Genomic DNA, 16,377 nt, shown 5'->3' on the forward strand with positions numbered 1-16,377 from the left:
ACTCCCAAAAATTTATAAATTCTTCAATAGCATCAAAAACCCGTTAAAAAATGTTCTTTGCTTCCTTCATAAGCAACCTGAAGTCTACAACCTCTACATTCCAAAAACGGTTATGTTTTGGGAATTTTTGGACGTTATTTTCACTTATTAGGCTCTTTAGATATTCTTCATATTCCTAGTTACCTCGTGATACTCTCAGTTTTCTCTATAATGCTCCCAACTCCTCCAATATGCACACGCCTTGTCCCAAAAACGTTTTTCCTTGCTCTAAAACATTGTTTTCTTCTTGCATTTTGCACGTCTGAAACCCAAGGATCATTATTGTATATGTTGGTTGGCATCTCAAGAAGGTTCTCCACTCTCACGAACGCTCCCAAATCCTCCAATCTACACACCCCTTCTCCTAAGCATGTTTTACCTTGTTTTCTTTTGTGTTTTCTAGGTCTGAATCCCAAGGATCAATTGATCCAGGTGGATATTGGTGGCCACCTGCCAAGTCCACCTAGACCCCCACCATTGTCTTTCTCAGCATTTTCAGTTTCCTTAATTGTAGCACAACTTACTATTTTTAGCAGTTTTTCGGGTCCTGAACTTCCGGAGCCGTTTTGAGGCCCTAAACGACGTTTTTTGGGGAATCCGGGGGCAACATGGGTCCATGGATTGGACCGATGTTGCCCGTTCCAACAATGATAGTGCTCGGATAGATCTTTCTAATGAGCTATTGTACGCGTCAAACGGAGATCATATGCCAAAGTTACGACCCCGGGAAGTTGATGTACCAACTTACCCCCAAACGGGGCCCACAGTTTGGCGTTTCATCTCCTAGGGTTAGGTTTTGGAATGTTAAGGGTTTTCCATTGTTTCTCAACAATAAATAGGCCTTCGAGCCTCATTGTAACACAGTTCAGAGGCATGTAGCCATCACATCTCTTCGAGATAAGCTACCATCGCCCTAGCTGGTTTATTTCCATTTCTGGTTGTAAGCATATTTCAGTATTTTCCATTAATGAAATGAAGTATTATTTCCGCTGCATCTTTGTGTATATGGTTATCTCTGTAATTTGTTGCGTTTCTGTTTAAATTCGGATCAGTGGTATCAGAGCGGTATGCTTTTTCTCTGTTTTTCTTTGCATGTCCCCAACAAGGTCGGGATATAAGGAGTTAGGGCTTGAACTAGTTGAACCTTTGCAAGACCAGCGTCGCAAATCCCGACGGCCTCCCATGGCAGACGAGAAGAAAGACGAGGGGGCAGGAGATCCCATCAAAATATTGCTCGAAGAAGCCCTCGAGCGACAACGGAACGCGATGATGGACAGCTTTGCCCAGATCCTTCAGCGGCTACCCAGAAGCAACGCATTGGCTTCCAGCAGCTACTCTTGAAACGCCACACCCTTTAAGGTACAAGTTAATTTTGAAATCCCCATATTCGAGGGTCAAATAGACGCAGATGCCGTAGATAAATGGTTAAATCTGCTAGAGGGTTATTTTTCTGTTCATGAATTTTCGAGTCGGGAAAAGATTGTTTTTGCTCTCCTCAAAGCAGCCCCCCACGTCAAGGACTGGTGGGAAACCTACTGCGAGCAGAAGGATGAAAGTACTGGCTCACTATTTTCAGCCGCACCCACCTGGGATTCGTTCCGGGATTCCATCAAGGAGCAGTACTACCCTGTCGGGAGCTATGAGGATGAATACATAAAGTGGACCACGCTGCGGCAGGGAAGGGACCAAGACGTGCCGGAGTTCACCAATCTTTTCCATACCCTTTGCACAAAGTTGGGTATCAAGGATTCGGAGCAACATTTGATACTCAAATACCGTGGCTGCCTGCACAAGTACATCTAGGAAGAAATACAATTCCTAAACATCCCCTCGCTCGGCGCAGCATACCGATATGCCGTCAAGGTCGAGCAGAAGTTTAAACAAAAGAAGCGAGACTTTGGATCTGCGAATCCAAAGCAGGGGAAAGGTGTCCCTAAACCACAGAACAAAGGACAAAGCTAAGGCAGGACAACCCAAGACAACCAGCCAAAGCTGCAAGCAAAGAACAGCGCCGCGAAGCCGAGAAAGGACACTGGAAAATGGTGTGAGTTCCATAAGAGCTCCACTCACAACACAAGTGAGTGTCGGGCCAAGCAGTCACTGGTGGCTGAGCTAAAGGTTTCAGAATCAGATGCATGTTCCGACTCTGAGTCAGAACCCGATAAGGGGTATGAAAAAGGGAAGCAGATCATTGATGCGGACCCCAGCGCCACTATTGCTACCGCAAAGATCCAGAAAAATGAACCCGAAGATCCAGAGGAGGAGGAGCGTCTCTTCCACTCCCATATGTGGGTAAAGGGCTCCCCGATACAGTTCATTGTTGATAGCGGGAGTCAAAAGAACCTCATTTCGGCAGAAGTCGTGAAGCGGTTGGGCTTACCGACCACAGCACATCCACAACCATACACCATTGGGTGGCTTCACCAAGGAAGAGATCTTCGCGTGAGCCAGCAGTGTCGCCTTCCATACAACATCAAGCCCTTCGCGGATGAGGTATTGTGTGACATTGCTCCCCTTGAAGTTTGTGATGTATTACTAGGACAACCATACTTGTGGAAGCGACATGCTGTGTATGAATCAAGGCCCCGTGCTGTTATTATTACATTGGGAAATAAGTTGTTCAGGATACCAGAGGTAGCACCACCTGCCGCCCTCTCTTTGATTACTGCAAAACAATGCAATAAGATCATTTCCAAAACCAGGAAATTTGTTTTCCTGATGATACGCCCTCAAGGAAAGAAGAAGACAGTGGCCGCGGCCTCCAAACGGGGCCCCTCTGCACGACAACTACAGATGGACAAGATTGTGGAGGAGTACGAGGACATCTTCACCTCCCCGGCAGGGGTTCCTCTACACTGTCAAGTCAAGCACTCCATCGATCTGACCCCAGGTGCGCTGCTACCCAATGGACCAATTTATCGGCGCTCCGTTCTTGAGAACGATGAAATCAAGAGGCAGATTCAGGAGCTCCTGCAGAAAGGTCACATCTGTCCGAGTTCATCGCCCTGTGGGAGCCCGATCGTGTTGGTACAGAAGAAGGATGGGACGTGGAGACTCTGTATTGACTATCGGGCGCTGAACAAGATCACTGTCCGTAACAGGTACCCTATCCCGCGGATTGATGACCTCCTAGACCAACTAAAGGGGGCGAAATATTTCAGCAAGATCGACCTGAAGTTGGGATATCACCAGGTACCAATCGAACCCTCTGATGTGTGGAAGACTGCCTTCAAATCCAAGGAGGGCCTCTTCGAATGGTTGGTCATGCCTTTCGGATTGACGAATGCTCTTGCAACCTTTATGAGGCTAATGGATGACATCTTGCGGCCATTCACCAACTCCTTTGTAGTAGTATACTTGGATGACATTCTGACCTTCAGCCAGAGTTGGGAAGAGCACCTCCACCACATCCGACAGGTTCTCCAAACACTGCGGCAACACAAGCTATGTGCCAATTTGGAGAAATGCACTTTTGGCATGACCCAGGTTCAGTATCTGGGATACATCATTGATGAACAGGGGGTGCATGTCGATCCAGCCAAGATCCAAGTCATTCGGGATTGGCCCTCTCCAACCACTCTAACAGAGCTCCGCAACTTTCTAGGTCTTGCCAACTTCTACCGCATGTTTGTGTTGGGGTTTTCTCATATTTCTTGGCCCTTGAGTCAAGTCACCAAGGGCGGGGCGAAAGCGAAATTCTTTTGGTCATAATCTCAACAGAAGGCATTCAGGGAGTTGAAGGATCGCCTCTGCACGACGAAGTTGATGTACCAACTTACCTCCAAACGGGGCCCACAGTTTGGTGTTTCATCTCCTAGGGTTAGGTTTTGGAATGTTAAGGGTTTTCCATTGTTTCTCAACAATAAATAGGCCTTCGAGCCTCATTGTAACACAGTTCAGAGGCATGTAGCCATCACATCTCTTCTCAGAGATAAGCTACCATCGCCCTAGCTGGTTTATTTCCATTTCTGGTTGTAAGCATATTTCAGTATTTTCCATTAATGAAATGAAGTATTATTTCCGCTGCATCTTTGTGTATATGGTTATCTCTGTAACTTGTTGCGTTCCTGTTTAAATCCGGATCATCAATATTGTTGGGCATCTCAGGAAGCTTCTCCATCATTCCCTCATGTAGCCACTATCTTCCTCCTTATCACCATGGCTACGATCATGTCGCCACTATCTTCCTCCTTATCACCATGGTTGAAATTGTTCCCATGAAGCCATGACTCCAAGAAATTCCTACCAATTATCTTCAAAATATTTTCTTTTGGAGGCTAGGCTAGTTTAAAGCCTGTTATAATTATGAATAATCACTGTTTATATTTATATTGATTGACATGCCTCGCACACATATATTATATTAGTTTCTCATAGAATTTGTTTCTAATTTTATTGATAAAACAAAATTATAATTTAATAAATTCAATCTAGTTAATTTATAATTTTTATTGTTATTACTCTCTTTTTTTTAATTATTATTTTAATCAACTTTATAATCCCCACTGACTGATTGGGCAAGGCACATTTAGTGTAGGTGACAGGGAGGCGAGTCTCCCAAGGGTGACCTTGACAAATCATGATGGAAATTAAAAGCAAGTGGTGGCGAAGTAGCTAGCCGTATCAAAAATTCATGTGACGGGCAAGAGTTAAAGGTTGTAGGGGTCTTCTTGTAGCAGTTGTTCTTCTTGGTTATGGGAGCGTTGGAGGGTGGCGAAACGGTCGTCAAGTATGCACATGTTGTGAACTTGTGCATGCGCATTCTTTCAATATTGGAAGAAACATTGAGGATGTTGGACAAAGGGGTGGAAATCTAGTTGTGTTTACTGGAGACTCTTGACAGGCAGATACAAAATATCACAGTGTTCTTAGTAGACTTATGTCAATATTGACATGTGGTAGGAATGAAGCAATTTCCTTCGTGAATGATTTGTAGCACAACTAGTGGGTTATGCTGGACAGAATAGATTTGATTTAGAGGAGCTAGAGACACATAGTTGAGATGCTCGATAAGATTGAAGGCATAATTGACACTTGGAGTACCATGCTCACTGTGGACCAAGGCTCCCATGACACTTTAAATGCTGGGCATGTCTTGATTCTTCCTCGTAATCTCTAATGGTGGTTGGTTATGTATGTACTCTCACTATGTTTTGGAGCTTATGTGCTTTTGGGATATGAACCCACTATAATTTCTGACATTTTGCTATGAGTTTCTGTTTATCTCTCTTGGCCAACAAATCCAGTCAGAGTGAGATCGAAAGAATAATGCTTACACTGCAAATCCTATACAATTTTTTTGATCAACTAATAAAATCCATTTGAATGACAAAAAAAATTAATTAAAATTATATTTTATTATTATTAATTTTTATTTAACACTTTATTACAAAATCTTATTTAATGCTTTACAACAACATCTCCCCATACTCATATGTAAAACACCACTCCACTCATTAAATTGTGTTTAATAATATAATTATACTAGTAAAAAATATAGTAATTGAATAATATATATTTATCATCATAATAACTAAATCTAAATGCTCTATTATACAAAGTCTTAATCAAGAAAGAAAGAAACTATAACTAATTTAATGAACCATATTCAGTGTAATGAACGATATTCAGTGTCATAGTTTGAATTACATATACTGAATATTATTTAAAATTTTTATTTTAGAAGCAAATAGGGTGTAGAGAAAACAATGACAAGTGTTCTATTAAAACATTTTGTGGTGTAAAGATCATTGCTTTGAAATTCTATAGGAAAAAGTCTATCCATGTTAAGGACTAGAGTGACCTAGATTAGGTGCAATCTCTCACGCTTATTCAAACTACATATTAAGGTGCATACCAATCATATTAAAGATCACATTACTTCGCAAAAAAAAATATTTTAATATAATATAAATATTTTAACACTAATTCTCTAACACATATTATAATAATAATAATAGTTAAATAATTTATATTTTTAAATATTTAAACTTTTATATAAATAATAAATTCATTCCTAATAATAATAATAGTTAAATAATTTATATTTTTAAATATTTAAACTTTTATATAAATAATAAATTCAAAATAGGAATGAATTTATTTGAATTTATCCTAATTTTACATCATAAATTTTTATTAAATGATTTTACCTTACCAATAAACTCATAAAAGTTCTGTTCATAATGATTTTCCATGGTAGAAAATTTATTACATTGTAATAATAGCAATCGTGTATATCTTATTGAAGTTAAATTGTTGTAAGTTTAGGAGTATGGTTATTTTAAGAGCGGATGTAATTTGTGGTTTTGAAACTTTTAAATCAGCAATGAAATTTTATAAATATTTTTTTAAAGATGTTTATGATTTTATTCATATTTTAGAATTTTTTAAATATTTAAATTTTTTGAACAACATTTATTAATATAATTATGTTAATGGTAATATTACAAATATAAATGAAAATATTTTTATAATATTTGACATTTAGTATTTTTAATATTATAAATAAAAAAAATATTTTTATAACTTTCAAAATCTAAATCTAAAAGTGTTTAAATCATTGTTTTGGGTTGGAAACAACAAATTCTAATGGTAACATATATTTTCAAAACTTCTCACAATTTTTTCAATATCATGCCAAAAATTCTATTGCCTGTAGTCTTCTATTGTCTGTTTAGACTACGCGTATCTTTTCTTTATAAAATAATATATGGGTTAAGATTATGCCATGCCATGCCATATATCTTGAGACTCATGACAAAAGATTGAAAGGCTGTACGGTACCAATGACACCAAAAATGAAATGCGGGCTGCATTTTAATGATGGCGAATAGGTGTTGGCCGGCAGGGTTGACGCGTAGGGATTCACCAGGGTTTAATGAGGGAAGGGTAGTCCCTTTCCAGATGAAATTCGAGAGACGGGATTTGCTTATTTATTATTCAATCCCATGAAAATGGCGAGAGCGATGGTGTCAACTGTGGTACCACATTATCAATTTTATATACACATCTTTGCTTTTCAGCATAGCAGTTGAGGTGGCCAAGTTGGTGTTACTGTAAAAATCCGGGTTTCGCATTTTGTGTTACTATAAAATCATGGTTCATTTTTGTTGTCACTGGGCATTTGGTCTAGTGGTATGATTCTCGCTTTGGGTGCGAGAGGTCCCGAGTTCGATTCTCGGAATGCCCCCTCCGTTGACATAATGAAAAATATCAGTTGTGACTTATGGGGGTCAATTTTTGAGTCACTTACGTCGCCAAATGGTTTTGACGTCGATCAGACTGAAATCCTTTTTTCAGTATGTAATAAAATGTTGAATTTTACATTATGTGATTACCTTTTTTCAGTATGTAATAAAATGTTGAATTTTACATTATGTGATTATTAAGATGGTGTTGTTAGATTTTCACACTCAATTAGTTAATAGATCAAGTGGATTAACTGTCACTTTTGGATTCATTCTCACACTACACAAAAGGTAATGATAATGGTTTGGAAGTTTATTAATGTCTTCGGGTTTTGGTGTAATGGAAGACATAACATGGTATCAGAGCCTTGGTCGAGGTTCAATTTTCGATTTACGTTTGAGGGAGGGTGTTGGATTTTCACACTCACCAGGTTGGGAATGATCATGTGGACTAACTCTGGGATCCACCCTGGGACCACTCATAAAGATAATAATAATCGTTTGGAAGTTTACCTATGTATCCACCTTGGGACCACTCAAATAATAATGATAATGGTTTGGAAGGGATACGCCTTGGGACCACTCATAAAGATAATAATACCTATGGATCAACCGTGGGACCACTCAAATAATAATGATAATGGTTTGGAAGGCATCCACCCTAGGACCATTCATAAAGATAATAATAATCGTTTGGAAGTTTACATATGGATCCACCTTGGGACAACTCAAATAATAATGATAATGGTTTGGAAGTTTGCTAATGCTTAATGATTTAGAAGTTTACTAATACTTGCGGATTTTGATGTAATATAAAACCTAATAGTTGTAGAAATAGAATCCAAGCGATTAAGAAATATAAAACCTAACAGTTATAGAATAGAATCCAAACAACAACAAAAAATCATAATATCTGTGTTGTCGCAATAGAACTCAAGCGAGAAAAAAATCATAATATCTTTAAACAAAATAATTTATGCTATTATAGAGACTACTCATCAACATCCATATATTCATGGGATATAACCAAAAGCAATGATCAGATAAAACTTTGCAATTTTATATATTTAAAAAAATGTGTTTTCCATGAAAAATGAGTGAAAAATTAAAAAAAAAAAAACAATAAGTAAAAAAAAAAAAAAATATATATATATATATATATATATAAACATTTTCATTGTAGTTTAATGGATGATTTTTTTTTATTGTTAAATTTTAGTAATATAAATTTTTGAAATTAAATTGAAAAATTTTTAAATATAAATAATTGAAATTATATGTTTTTGTCTATAATTAATACATTTTAATATTAAAATTACAATTTAATTATATCATATTATTGTAATTAAAAATCTAAAATATTATTTTCTTAAACTAAATAAATTTTAAACAAATTTTTATGTGCTAATAACATGAAAGCAACAATTTAATTATATTCCATTATTCCAATTAAAAACCCAAAACGTTACCTCCCTACGCCAAATCACTATTATGTGCCAATTTATATAATACTTGTTACATAAAGAATCTACTTTTTAGTTGTTATTGGTGTCACTGAGTCAGTGAAAAGCTTATATCGAGATAGGCGGGACAGGCTTTTGGCATTTCTAATATATGAATATTTTCCATTTAATAATAATCTCAAAATACTTTTCATTTTATACAAAATCAAGGATTATGTGCTGAGTTTATTCAATAGTATTAATTTTTACACCGATAATCATTCTTAGATTCTAAGTCAAATGTAAAAATTAATAATCTAATAAGCCTCCCCTACAACAATATGGGCCATAAAATTAATAATCTTTGGATATCAAGTTCAATCATGAAGCAAAGGTTAAGAATACTTGGTATCAAAATATGAGATTTAAATAAAATATAATTACAATCTTAAATGAATAAGTATTTTTAACTAAATATTTTTATTATTATTGATAGATTAATAAATTAATTAATTTATATATATATATATTAAATTACAATATATAGGAATTTAATTCTATTATGTAGTGGAAAAGTGTAACAAAAAAAATTCACTATAAAGAAATTTGAATAATATGAATGGTTCATGAAGCACAATACTTGTTAAGGTTTTGTAAATGGGGTAGCAAGTTAAGTGAGTTTGATTGTGGGGAAAACTCCACAGTTAAGCGTGCTTGAGCCAAAGGCAATCTGGGATGGGTGACTTCCCTGGAAGTCCTGGTTACAGGGTGCATGCCCCGGAAGTGATGATTGACACTATGTGATTCATTTCACTAGTTTCAATCTCACTTCTTCACCTCTGTGAGCATCACCCGATGCAATGAGTGCTAATTGGACTATTCAAAAATCATGAGAAATTAGTCAGTTACGACTACCTCTCATGGAAATGGTCATAGATGAATTACTTTAAATGATATCTAATATAATGCACTAAGACCCTCAATACTTAAATATTATTATTCTCGTATATTTTGTTAAAGTCTACACAATAACATCTTAAAAAAATATATTTTTTGTTATTAAATATATATTTCCTATGCTAAAAAATTTAATGGAAATATAATTACATATACCTAAATATCTATATCAAAATTATTTATATAAGTAGAAGGTATCACTACTTCAATCCATCTTAATACATCATGATTCACAATACTATATACTAAATAATAGAATACTTATGTCAATTTATGCTTATGTTGAGAACATATTCTATGTATCAAGTACACATAGTCATTTATTACATTCAATCTATCATAAGATTCTAGCTATATTCAATTTTAGATAATTTGTGTATAAATTTTAAGTTACCTTCGCTTATTGTTTAATAAATTGATATGTACATCTAAGTAGTTTAAATTCATTCAAAGTATTCAAACTATCATCCCAAAACACATTAATAATATTGGGTTTTATAATATTAAAATATTGATGTTATGGATTATAATACTAATCTTAGGATTTAATATATTAAACTTAGGGTTTATGTAACACGCCCCTCCAAATCTCACCACAAACATAGGTTAGAAGGTGGTGGTTATTATGTTGACCCGGGATCCAAGCTAGCATTATGGAAATGTGATCTACATATTTTGATCTTTATCAACTTCCTCAAAACCTCAAATGCATGAGATCTTGTCATTCGTCTCATCAAGACAATTTTGGCGATATAAATTTTGTTGCAATCCGACTTTCGAATCAAAAGATATGGCCATTTGAAAATCAGCCTATCAAGTGGTGCCATGTTGTCTTAACTTGCCATGTGGCATCCAAGTGGCAACCATGTGGCTATCCACGTCATGTGCCGCGTCACACCACTTGGCAGCATTTGACCAATTCATATCGGTCACTCAATATCTCATTATATATACGACTTTTCCCATCCAACGACCCACGCCAAATCGATTATATATATATATATATATATATATATATATATATACACGACTTTTCCCATCCAATGACCCATGACGAATCAATTGATCCACCTTGATCTCAATATTCAATTTGTTGCAATGCGTCCAATGGCAGGAATAAAGCAAAGGTACTCCCTCCCCTTTGTTGACGTCGCCAAGGAGCCCTACTAACATACTGACCATCATTCTCGCAAACAACTCTCAGTCGTCTATTCAAACCTACACACGATCTATCATCTAAATATGTGCAGACCCCTAGAAGCCACGTCATCATAGATATATATGATCTCAGGAGAAACCCATGGCCACAAGAACCATTTCCTCCGAGGACCCATTTTCACCGAGAATCCCTTCCTCACCTACTTATTTTTGTTCAAGGGCCAATTCTCACCCAAAATCCCTTTATTGTCGAAATTGTTTACTCTAAGGGATTTCTTTTGCGGTGTTTCCTTCAAGAAGAGTTATCTCCAAGAACTAATACCACTGAGAATCCCCCCTATCTCAAGCCATTTCCTATGAGGGGTTTCTTCTGAGGTCCATTTCTTCCGAGAAGAGTTCTTGCTGAGAACTGGTACCACTGAGAATCCCTCCTAACTCAAGTAATTTTCTTTGAGGGGCACTCCCAAGTCAATTACAATGACAGACTTTAGAGCACGACAACTGATGGGAACCTTACCATATAGAGGTAGAATTCGGAGGTTGTTTCTCGGATAAAATAACATCAAAATTTTGGGGAAGTGGCACCACCAGGTCTTACAAGGTCTGAGTTTCCAAGGTCTCGATCACCAGGAAAAGATCATATGAACTATAGTTTAAAGGCGCTGAGGGTTAATGATAGTTTGTTCGTGCCTATTATCATGCATACGCTGCACTTGTAGAATTTTAACATATGTCTTGCCCATGGTGGATCTGTGAACATCTAAGTCTAACTCCAGGACTCAACCCGTCACCATAAACGTGTTTACGTGGCTCACTTTGGAGATACCTCTCCTAAGCTTCAACAAGAGTTATCCCCCCTAAGATTTAAATAGGAATTTTCTCGACCCATTCAACCCTTTCATATATATATAGAGACACACACACACACACCTTACGTTATCCAACTTGAGCTTAGTGATAATGAAACAATGCCAACATAATAGATAAGGCAAGGACTTTTCCATTCAATTTCAATGAGACCATTGAGAAAATATCAAACCAATATTCTTGAGCCTAAATCTACCAAGGTTAACGTAACCTAGATTTTACTATCCTCACAGTACCCATAACATATAGAGTGAAATACTTACACTAGGGGAAGAGATATCATTTAGTGTGTGGCCAATATAATGCTCGGTCCAAGGAACATAAAATCAAATTAAAAAGGCTTATGAGATAGTCTCATCAACAACACAAAACTGCAAGGCTTATTTATTCCTAAGCTTTGAGAAAGTGAAAATGCAAACCCAAGAACCTGGGCATGCTTCATTGTAAGACCTTGGAAAGCAACCATACAAAGTAAACAAAACAATATGGCTAATGTGAGGAATCACCATTATTCCTACTCAAAGATATATACAAGAGCTAGTAAGAGCTCACGGTAAAATCAATATTATGTCACTATGAGTGTGATAGGCTTTCATGCTGGTTGTATTGAAATATAACCAATGCACACACACATTGTTGGAATGTGGTCTAAGCTAAGCACCAAAACTATAACCAACGCCTTAAACTGAACTTACCACATCTTCCTGACATGATCTGAATTTAAACAAGACAGCAACAAATTATGGATATAACCATAAATACAGAGATATAAAAGGAATAACACTTCATTTCATTAATATCAGAATATTGAAATATGCTTACAAACAGAATGGAAATAAACTAGCTTGGGCAATGGTAGCTTATCTCTAAGAAGAGATGTGATGTCTAAATGCCTCTGAATTATGTTACAATGAGGCTCAAGGGCCTATTTATTATTAAACAATAATAGAAAACCCTAAACAACCAAAACCCTAACCCCAGGAGATGTAACGCCAAGAGTTTGTGGACCTCGTTGAGGTTAGTTGGGCATCCACTTCCCAGGGTCATAACTTAATCATATTATCTATGTTTGGCACGTATGATACCTTGTTGGAAAGTTCTCTCTAAGTAGTACAAGATTTGTGGTAGGCCATGCCTTTGGCTACAAGTTTTCTTATGGCTATGGGCCTACAACAGACCTCAAAAAAAGGTCGTTTAGGGGGTCAAAACCGCTCCAAAAGTTTAGGACCCAAAAAAATGCTAAAAATAGTAAATTCTAAAATAAGAAAGAAAACAGATGAAACAAACTAGAGGTCTAGGTGGAATAGGCGGGTGGGCACCAATATCCACCTTGATCAGTCCTCCCCCCTTAGGAAGCAATGGTCCCCATTGTGTTCAGAGCCTCCATGAGGTGAGGATATTTCTGTTGAACCTGGTCCCTGGTGAACCACTTGCCCTGGTGAACCACTTTGCCTTCTTTGACAACTCGATATACTTGGATACTTTGTTGGCGAGTGTTCTTGATTTTCATGTCCATGAGCTGATCAGTTGTGGCATGTTCCATGCAGTTTGGGTTGAGCTCTGTTAGTGTGAGTTGTTCTGCAATGTCGGATGTGTCCAACAAAGGTGGAAAGTATGGCCAAAGGCAGTCTACATTGAACACTGGGGGCAGACGAAGGAATGATGGTATGTTGAGCTCGAAGGCATTGTCACCAAAATCCTTGGTAATGGTGTGTGGCCCATATCGGAGCGGGCAAAGCTTACGGTGGGATCCAGTGAGGCACTCCTTCTACAAATGTAGCCAAACTTTGTCGCCCACCTAGAGCTTGTGCGACACTCGATGTTGATCATGGAATTGCTTGTACTTAGCATTAGATTTGCCCAATATATCATGGACCATCTTGTGGATGTGTTGAATGTGCTCAATGAAGATGTTAGCCCTGTCGTCTTCGGACTGGACATGAGTTGAATCTGTCTGAGTAGTTGCAAATGGTATGGCCACATCAATGGGACATAATGGCTGAAATCCTAGCCCTACCTGAAAGGGGATGTGGCCCATTGAGTTGTGGAGAGATTTGTTATAGTTATGCTAGACATAGAGGAGGCTTTCATCCCATGTGCATGGATGCTTCGAGCTGTACATGCACATAATGTGTAGGATCATCCTATAGACAACCTCTGTTTGAATATCAATTTGAGGATGGAAATTCGTGGACTTAGTAAGTTTTGTATCTAGCATCGACTAGAGACTTGACCAAAATGGACTCGGGAATCTTTTGTCCCAATCTAAGACAATGGACTATGGGATCCCAAAGTGTATCCATGCTCGCTCAAAGAAGAGGTTAGCAGTGGCCTATGTTGTGATACTCTTCTTGTAGACTGCCATGATGGTCATCTTAGAGAATCTATCGATGACCACAAAAATGAAATCATTGTCATTCTTAGTAGAAGGAAGGCCCAACATGTAATCCATGGAGATAGATTCCCAAGGTCGACTAGGAGTAGGTAGATGAGTATATAATCCTTACGTCTTGATGGTTGGTTTGGAAATGGTTCAGAAGTGTAGGATCTAATGTACTTCCCAACATCCTGACGAAGCTTTAGCCAATAAAAATACTTCTGCAATACCGCCATTGTTTTCTCTACTCTGAAATGTCCAGCGACCCAACTATAGTGCACCTCCCAAATCATCTTGGCACGTTCACTTGAAGGAACATAGATGTGTCCCATGTGGCATAACAGTGCATCCTAAAGGTGAACATTTGGAACTTGCTTCCCTTCTAGGAGTGTCTGGTATGCGTTATCAAATTCTAGATCGCTCTAGTAAAGATGCAGCCACCTCGAAGTCTCGTTCCCACAGGAGTCAAGCACATTGATCATCGCCATGGCTGGTGGTTAGCTGAGGTAGTGGGCGACATTATTGATGTTGCCCTTATTACACTTAATGTTCAAATGGAACTGTTGTAGTAGGAGGACCATTTATGATGGTGATCATTCTGCAACTTCCCTTGTTTCTGTATGAACTGCATGGATCAGTGGTCTATGTTGATGATTGTTTCCTTCCCCAGAATGTAATGCTTCCAATGATGGCAGGCTTGCACAATGGAATACATTTCTTTGTTGTAAGTGGGATATTTTTAGATTGTGTCTCACTATGGTAAGCCATTGTATGCCCCTACTAAGTAAAAATTGCACCAAGAGCATAGTCGGAGGCGTCTGTCTCAATCTCAAATGGTTGTTGCAGGTCTGGTAATGTGAGCACTAGTACAAAGCACAGGCGATGCTTCAACTCGGAAAATTCCTTTTGTTGGGTTTCAGACCAAAAAAAAAAAAAAAAAAAAAAAAAACTCTCCACCCTTGGTGACTTGACTTAAAGGCCAAGTGATATGAGAGAACCCCAACACAAACATGCGATAGCAACTGGCAAGACCCAAAAAGTTGTGGAGCTCTATTAGAGTGGTTGGGGTTGTCCAATCTCGAATGACTTGTATCTTGGTTGGGTCCACATGCACCCCCTGCTCATTAATGATGTACCCTAGATATTGAACCTGGGTCATGCCAAAAGTGCATTTCTCCAAATTGGTACACAACTTGTGTTATCGCAGGGCTTAAAGGACCTATCAAACATGGTGGAGGTGATCTTCCCAACTTTAGTTGAATATCAAGATGTCATCTAAATACACCAACATGAATGCATTGGTGAAGGGTCACAAGATGTCATCTATCAATCTCATGAAGGCTGTGTAGGTATTCGTCAACCCGAAAGGCATGACCAACCATTCGAAAAGGCCCTCCTTAGATTTGAAGGCAATCTTCCACACATTAGAGGATTCGATAGGCACCTAGTGATAACCAGACTTCAAGTCAATGTTGCTGAAATATTTTCCCCCCTTGAGTTGGTCCAGAAGGTCATCAATCCATGGGATTGGGTACCTATTCCAGACATTGATATTCTTTAGTGGTCGATAGTCAATACAAAGTCTCCACGTCTTGTCCTTCTTCTGAACCAATACAATCGGGCTCCCACAGGGTGATGAGCTTGGCATGATGTTCCCTTTCTGCAATAGCTCATGAATCTACCTCTTGATCTCATCGTTCTCCATAACAGAGTGACGATATATCGGTCCATTGGGCAGTGTCACGCCTGGTGTCATATCAATGGAGTGCTTGACCTGACAGTGCAGAGGTACCCTTGTAGGTAAGGTGAAAATGTCCCTGTACTCCTCCACGACCTTGTCCATCTACTACCGTTGTGTAGAGGATCCCTATCTATAAGTTGTGGCCGCAACCTTCTTCTTTCCCTTAGGGAAAATCATAAGGAAAACAAATTTCCTAATATGTAAAATGATCTTACTGCATTTCTTTGCAGTGATCAAAGAGATTGCAGTAAGCGGGGCTACCTTCGGTATCCTGTACAACTCATTGCCCAAAGTAATAATCACAGAGTGGGTTCTAAACTCATATACAACATGTCTCTTCCACAAGTATAGTTGTCCTAATAATACATCACAAAATTCAAAATTCAAAATTCAAGAGGAGCAACATCACATAGTACCTCATATGTGAAGGGTTTGATGTTGTAGGGAAGGCGACATTGCTAGCTGACGCAGAGATCTCGTCCTTGGTGAAGCCACCTGATGGTGTACAGTTACAGATGTGTTGTCATCAGTAGTCCCAGTTGCTTCATGACCTATGTTGAAATGAGGTTTTTTTGGCTCTCGCTATTGACAATGAACTGCAGCAGA

At 38.0% G+C, this 16,377-nt stretch overlaps 1 non-coding gene across 1 annotated transcript; it reads left to right on the forward strand.

The window, feature by feature from the left end:
- The first annotated feature begins 7,159 nt into the window (after nucleotides 1–7,159).
- On the forward strand, nucleotides 7,160–7,231 carry TRNAP-UGG (transfer RNA proline (anticodon UGG)). The gene has a single exon. It is a non-coding gene; the product is annotated as a tRNA-Pro (tRNA).
- The last annotated feature ends 9,146 nt before the right edge of the window (nucleotides 7,232–16,377 follow it).

Source organism: Pinus tabuliformis, chromosome 6, assembly GCF_031772625.1.
Source record: "Pinus tabuliformis cultivar Carrire ecotype Pingquan chromosome 6, CPIR1, whole genome shotgun sequence".
NCBI classification, from domain to species: domain Eukaryota; kingdom Viridiplantae; phylum Streptophyta; class Pinopsida; order Pinales; family Pinaceae; genus Pinus; species Pinus tabuliformis.